A 7779-nucleotide genomic window follows, 5' to 3' on the forward strand; every position below is an offset into this window, starting at 1 on the left:
TTAAGTTTAAGTTTTGTTAAAGTTAAGGTCTGCTAAACTAAGTTCTACTAAGTTCACATTCTGTTGAGTTTAATTTCTGTAAAGTTTATGTAAAGATAAGTTTTAGTGATGTTAAGTTCAGTTAAGCTCAAATGTTTTAAGTTTAAGTGTTTTAAGTTAAGTGTTATTAGGTTTAAGTGACATTAGATAAATTTATGCTAAACGCTTATTTTGTAATTTTTGCATAAAATGTTAATATGAACATCAGAGAAATTTCCATTAGAGCCTATCCCTGTCCAAAACATATACAAATTGTTTGAGAATGGAGAACAGGCTTGGTGGGCAGTTAATACTGATGAAATTTGTGTATATGTTATTCTTGTTATTCTTTTGGTTTATTGTAAAAAATTACTCATAATTATTTTAGAGCATGACAAAAATGTTTTTGTGCCTTATTCTTATTTTGTTAAGTGGTATGCATAGAGTGAATAATCCTTTTGTATGCCTTTGAAGTTTGCTGGGAGCAGTGGCAAGTCCATCACAACTAGGAAAAGATTGCTGACAAAAAATTATAAAGGGTGTTAAAGGGGAATAGACAGAAATCATTCTATAATTAGAGAAGCTTTTGGGAAAATAGGTAAGAAATAAATTTTAAGAATAATAGGGGTATATCACAAAACAGGTAATCAGAGGATGTGTAACCTGCCTGAAGGAGAACAAAGCCCATTTCTGAGAACGTCCCTTGGGGGGAGGGGGGGAGCAGACCTCTAGCTGACCAGCTATTTTCACACATTTTGATTGATTTTACTAAACTGGCTTAAGTAGGGAGACATCGATACCTGCTAGACCTAGTTTGTGGAGTTTAAGTTTTGTTTAAAAATATTATACCAAGATATAGGGTCACGGAAGTAATTGACTCTGGTAGAAGACCTCATTTTGTGTCAAAAGTTATTCAGGAAGTAATGAAAAAAATGGGGATACAATGAGACCATCACACTTCGTGGCACAAGAAAAGTTGAGAGGATGAATGGGGAAATAAAGAAACAACTCACTAAATTGATGATAGAAACAAAGTCGTTATGAATCAAGTGTTTACCTTTGGTACTATTAAATATTAGAACTCAGCCTAGGGCTGATGTGGGGGTTTACCCCTTCGAAATGCTGTATGGGATACACCCCAAGACCACTCCAGCCTCAGGGACAAGCAGATTAACACATACTTGACCACCCTAATGCAATATAGGGAAGAACTACGGAAAAGAGCATGATAGCCCCAAAGACCACCACAGAAAGAAGGTGAATTTCATGCCAGCAGAACCAAAAGACTTGTCAAGTAACCTGAAAAATGGACTATCACATTTAAACTGGGTGATTGGATATTAATTAAGTCATGGAAAAGACTTCATTAATCCCACAGTAGAGGGTGTACATGTAAAATTTGTCAGGATAGACGGTGGAATCAGCCACAAAAGAAAAAGGGGGGAGTCAAGTTCTTGAAAAAAAACAGACAGTGCCCCTGTAATCCGATCCCTCGTACCCTTTGATAATGAGCTCTTTCTCTCTGAAACAGCCTAACAGTGATAGGTTAGCCCCTCCGGAAGAAATACCTCTGCTGCCGAGAAGACTATACCTCTCTCGTAGCTCGAGGCAACCGAGTTGACGAGCAAAGGCAGAGTGGTAAGTACCTGTGGAGGAATAGATTCTAACCTAACAAAGAGAAAGATTATGGAACAGGCAGAGCATGAACTCCTAAAAAGAAAAGGGGAACAGTCACTAAGTTGGGGAATGAATTGGCAAATATTTCAATTCAGAGGCAATATCTACCATCTGACCTGGCAGGTTCTGGTTTTTCTCTTCTAAATGTTGTAACCTGAGTGGATAGGGTCTGCCACAGTTTTATACTGGGGAAGGGGATATCGCTGTGTTTCTACCCCTACAGGTGCTGTATAACTACCTGCGAAGTGGACCAAGCCTGCTTTCAATGCAACGGCAGGTGGACAATCTGGCAGACAAAGAGCAACTAGAGGAGAAATTGCCCCTGATCCTGTGGCCACTACTGATACAACTGAAAGGACACTCGAAGCAGTCGACAGGGCCGACTGGCTGAGGAATTGATTGACACCGTTGAATCATTATCGCCTTTTTACATAAGGGGACAAGCAGGAAAAAACTGCCTTGAGTTTTATAGCCCGTATTGTGCCGCTTGGGTAGCACTGTATTGTGGGGGTTGTGGTAAAACCTTTTGGGTGGAACAATCCTTGCTCTGGCACTTATGGTGCAACAAATGCCAGCATAGGCACACATTTGATAGCTGGCAGAGGGACCTGAGGAGGCAGACGGGGCTGGATACAGCTTCGGCTTTAAATCTTTACGAATCTCCTGAACAGAAGGTTTTGGCTTACTATCGGTGGGAGATAAAGCATATTATAAAAAGGGTTAAAGCTCAAAGTAGGTCTTATATAACTTCTGCAAGGTGTAGGAGATTGGTGTCCTTAACACAGCGTTCTATCGTAGGGCCCGTTAAAGGAGTTCCTGATAAAGCATTAGATCAATGTTGTCATGGTTTGAGCCTGGCACAGAGCCAGTGCCCCCATGAAAATGCCCTCACCCTGGTGTTTGCTGTGAGATGTGACCAGGAATAAGCAAAACAGGCTCCAGCTTAAACATAAAGAACACTTTATTACCTAAACTACAGGAAAATAGGAAGAAACTATAAGGAAAAGAAAAAAAAAATGAAAACCTTACAAAAAACACTTTCCTCCTCCCCACCACCAGAATTTCCCAATCCGATACACTCTCCCAAATCACCAACTGCCCAGCCTGGCACCACCCTTTAGTATACTCAAACTTCAGTTCATGAAGAGGAGAGGAGTCCTTCTTGTTCCATAGGCTTCCCCTGGAAACACACTGAAACCTCGTGTGCTTCCAATGTCACTCGGCACCGCCCGGAAAAGTCCTTTTGCCGCTTGTGACATCTTCCTTCCATGCTCAGTGCTCTCACCACTGGGCATGGACCAGAGCTGCTTCTAGGGCTGTCTTTTAAGGATGCCTTGTCTCACTCCAAAAAGGCACAGTCTCTGCTTTGGGACATCTGTCCCCTCCATATTTTTCCAACCCCCTGGGGCCGAGGGGTCCCCACGATGAACCCTCCTGGTTCTGAGGCACTGCTTCCCCCCCAAGTGCAGTTTCTGTGTCACAGGAACAAACTGAGTCCATGGCCACAAGAAAAGTCCAGCCAAAAGGCCACTCCAAATCATCTCTCCCCACTAATTCATCTCCACATTCTTCAGGCCAGGTCCTTGTCTCATCTCATCTCATCTCATCTCATCTCCTATCTCCCTTCTTATTCAGCTTCGAGGAGGATTAGCATTTTTGCAAGGCCCCAATCATGAAAGAAAGGGGTTAAAACTTTCAGTCTCTGTCTGTCCCGGAGCTGCGGCACTCCCACACACGCTGCCGCTGTGGCCGGGCACTTTTCTCCCCCCCCCTTCTCCTCCTGGGCCGGCTGCTATCACATTCGGTGTCGCCGGCTCTCTTCTCTCCCTCCTGGGGGAGGGGCATGGCTGCCCGAGGGCTGTCTCCCTGGGCTCTTCCACCCTTCCATCCTCGAGGGCCTTCTCACCCCCATCTCTGTCCAGGCCCCGGGCCTACCGCATGGCAGCCCCTCCCCCACCCAGCAGCAGCAGCTGGACAGGGGAGGGAGATCTGACCTCTTCGCCTCAACGTCCCAAGAGAACCTCCCAGGGCCGAAGCTCTGCTTTTAACCCCTGTGTATTCTCGGAGGTGTGTCCAAACCCCACTGGTCACACCAGGTGCCAGTATCAAACTCCGAACATCCATTGGTTTGACCACAGCCTCCCAGAATTCCCACTTCTTCCTGGTCAAACCACCACAAATGTATAAAAGAATTACAGGAGTTTAGACTACAACGCCCAGGAGTAAAGCTAAAGGTTGATAGAAAAAGGAAGGAAAATAATAAGGGAAAAGAAAAATAAAACTTATTTTTTATTGTATTTCTTAACGCTGTAACAGCTGGTATAACAGAAATAACACGCTTTAACCAGCCAGAAAGAAAACATATGGGTAATGTTTGCTAATCAAACTGAACAATCATCGTTTTGCCTGAGTTTAAGAAAAGTTATTAGCCCTTTCTGGACATACTTGGTGGGCTAGTGTCATGGTTTGACCCGGAAACAGGATTTCTGGGATGCTGTGTGGATGGGGCCAATGAGTGCTCAGATTTGAATATTGCCATCTGGCCTAACCACTGGGCAAATGGGATCCACCTCCGAGAACACAGGGTAAAAGCAGGGCTCTCCCCCTGGCAGTTCTCTTTCGATTTCCGGCGGTGAAGGAGTTGAGTCTCTCCCCCGGCCCAGTTGCTGGCTGGGCTGGGGCAGGGGAAAAGCCATGCGGCCCGGCCTGGGAGAGGTAGGCCTGGCCCCAAGGGTGGAAGGAAGAAAATAAAGAAATTCCGGGAAGCAATGGGCAGCCTGTTCCCCCTCCCCCGCCCCCACCTTGGAGACAGACCGAGAGAGTGCAGCTGGTGTTTGTGTGCCGTTACCTTGAAAGCAGTAAACATGTGCTGGCAGCAGGCAGCCCGGCTGAGGAGATGGTGGGGGGGGTGCAGCCAGGAGTCCAGCCGCTTGGAGGAGTTTTTAACCCTCTTTTTTTTGGACAATGAAAACTTCACAGAACATTAACCCTTCCTAGACGAGATTATAAGAGTGGAGGAGGATGAAGGAAGTGAGCGAGTGATGAAAGCCTGGATCAGAGAGAGAGAGAGAGTGAGAGATGTTGGAAAGACGGAGAAGAGGGAGTGGCATTTTATGCTGGACTCTTTTGTGTAGCCATGGACAGAGCTATGTTTCCCTGGAATACAGAGACTGAGTCCAGGGGGAGAAATGTCCCAGAGCCAAAGAAGATTCAGTGTGGGTACCCCTCGGCCCCAGGGGGTATATAAAATATGGGGGGGACAGATGTCCCAGAGGTGAGAGATTGAGCTTCTCTGGAACTGGACACAGCCTCCTTAAAAGGACAACCCTGGAAGCAGCCCTGATTCTGGTCCGGTGGTGAGAGCACCGGAACAAGGACGGAAAAAGGCCACCACGACACATGGAAGGACTCCCTTTCCTCTTGAGGAACTGAAGCTGAGCATTCTAAAGGGTGGTGCTGGACCCAGAATTGATTTTGGATTGTATTGTATTGGGAATTTGGGGGGGAGGAGGAGGAGGAGGAGGAGGAGAGTGTTTTTGTGAGGTTTCATTTTCCTTTTTTTTTTTTTTTCCTCTTTCTTCCTTGTGTGTGTAGTTTAGTAATTGTCTTTGTAGTTTAGTTAATAAACTTTTCTTCTTTTTCAAGTGAGAGCCTGCTTTGTTTATTCCTGGTCAAAATCTCACAGCAGACACCAGAGAAGGTGTATTTTCATGTGGACATTTGGCCTTGTGCCAATGTCAAACCAGAACAGCTAGTCTGTACTTTTGTAACATATGTTATAAGAATATTGGATGTGATTTTTACTGTTTTTGTTTATTTTGCCTTGCGTTTTAATTGTTAATTGTATTTAGAACAGGGACAGTTGAATGATAGAAGAACCTTGGCTCCCAGAAGAAGAGGGAGCAGTAGATACACTACTCGGGCTCACTTTTGGGCCATGCATCTAATAGATTAACTGCCATAGTAAAAAGACGCTTGGAAGCTGCACATTTGATGCTGTTTAGGAGCTAGCAAAAAAAGAACTGAAACGATTTGATGAACAAAATGGTTAAAAAGAAAAAGGGGGGAATTGTAATGGGTTAAAAACTTTAAGTTTGTTCATCAAAGCTGACAAAGTTATTCCAGCAAGACTGTTGCACCACCTCTAGTTTGTTTAAGTAAATTTCAAGACTTAAAAGGATAAGGAAGGTGAAACCAAAAGACTATCGGTTTCACAAACATTTGTTTATCTGTTTAGTAAACTGTTAATATGGGTGGAGGGTTTGCTATGATTGATAACACAGTATCAGCTTATCCGCTCAGTAAACCTAAGATTCCAGGAACTCAGATTGAGCCCAAAAATTCCAGGAATCAGACAAAGGAAAATTACCAACCTTCATCTTCAGACCCCGGGAGGTGGACTATGACCACCTAAACACAAAAGAAGAATACGCAGAGTACTACACATCAACCCGGAAGAAGGACTGTATAAGAACTCCACGGAAAATCAGAAGAGTGCGGCAGTGGCGGAGCGGAGACTCCCCTGTCGCCCAACGCTGATTTGCTTATTGCTTTGCCCGCTGTAATCAATAAATTCTCGATTGGTTTTACTTGGCAAATTGTCGGCTCAATTTATAACACCCCCCCCCCCTCATTGGAGGCGAAAATTAGAGCAACGAACCCCCTGGGGAGACTGACCCCCGGGGCATTCTGTAAATGCCGTCCTGGACGACGCTCCTCCTGTAAGGAGACTTTTTCGTTTTAGAAGAAACTCCGCCCGGGAGGTGTCAGTTCGAAACTCAAAATTTACATCTGAACGACAAAATGTTCCGAGCACTGACGTCAGCAGACCTCTTCGAGCTGATTCTGGACCCCAAGAACTGTACGTATAATTTAGGTAATATTGCGCTCAAAAGTTCTGGGTTCTAAACCTTTTTTTTTTGTTGGGGGGGGGGTCGTTTTTTTTTTTCTCGTTTTTTCTGCTGGAAGAACTAAAATTAACATGGGCTGAATTTTTAGCACCCTGAAACTGACTAAAATCGAGAGAGAAATTTACTTAACTGTTATAGAAATCTTCTCTGCTAACAACTGTTCTTTTTCCACTGGCAAGCTCTCTAAAAATAGCCTTCAAAAATTTGTAAGATGGATTATTTCGCAATTCCCTGAAACTGATAAGGAAACTGTTACTGAAAATTCATTTTGTGATAGAATTGGCAACACAATATATATATCTCACAAACAAATCAGGACTTTTCTGCAACTAACTACTTGGCTTTATTTCATATAATAACTAAAACCTTTGAAAAATTTAACAGAGAAAAACTCTTGAAGTCAGTAACAGACACTTCCTTTTCAAGTGCTAATCACATTGATAAGGACTCTCAGGAATGTTGCTCACATACCTTGCATCAGCTAGGTCCTAAAGTCCCTCTCGCCTCCGTTACTCTTAAAGCAGAGGTTACGGTGACCACCGCAGCCCCGTCCCCCACCTCCCCCCCGTCCGCGGATCCTGTCTTATCTATACCTGCACACATACCTCCTCCCTCCGGCTTGGCTTCCTCCTCGCCTCCGGTCCTGGGGGCACCTCTTCCTGCCTCTGCCGCCCCTTCCCCCGCCGCGGAACCTCCCGTCCCCTCCACCCCCACGCCGGCTCTGCCCCCCTCCCGCAGCGGCCCTCCGCCCCCGCTCTCCCCGCCCCGTCTCCGAGCGGCCAGCCCCCTCCCGACGGTTTCCCGATCCCCACCCCCGCCGTTGCCGTGCCCACCTGTATCGCCCCCCCTTCACCATGCCGGCCACAGCAGGGGGCCCCCACACATTCGCACTCCCACACACAGCAGGGAGTCCTCACACACGCACAGTCCCAGCACACCGCCCCGTAACCGCGGCACCCCAGATCAGTCCCACTGCCTCCTCACCCCCACTCCCCCCATGCCCACACCCCCAGCCCGTCCGGCCCCCCTGCCTCTACCACGCGTCTCCCCAACCCCCCACCCACCCTCAATGCCACCTGAATGGAATCCCAGATGAAATAAACAGGGCCAGGAGACGACTTCTTTTTAATGCCTTTTAAGTTAAAATGTGATCACTCAGGAATTGGGGGTCATC

The sequence above is a fragment of the Zonotrichia leucophrys genome, unplaced genomic scaffold, assembly GCF_028769735.1.
Source record: "Zonotrichia leucophrys gambelii isolate GWCS_2022_RI unplaced genomic scaffold, RI_Zleu_2.0 Scaffold_92_180617, whole genome shotgun sequence".
Taxonomy (NCBI): domain Eukaryota; kingdom Metazoa; phylum Chordata; class Aves; order Passeriformes; family Passerellidae; genus Zonotrichia; species Zonotrichia leucophrys.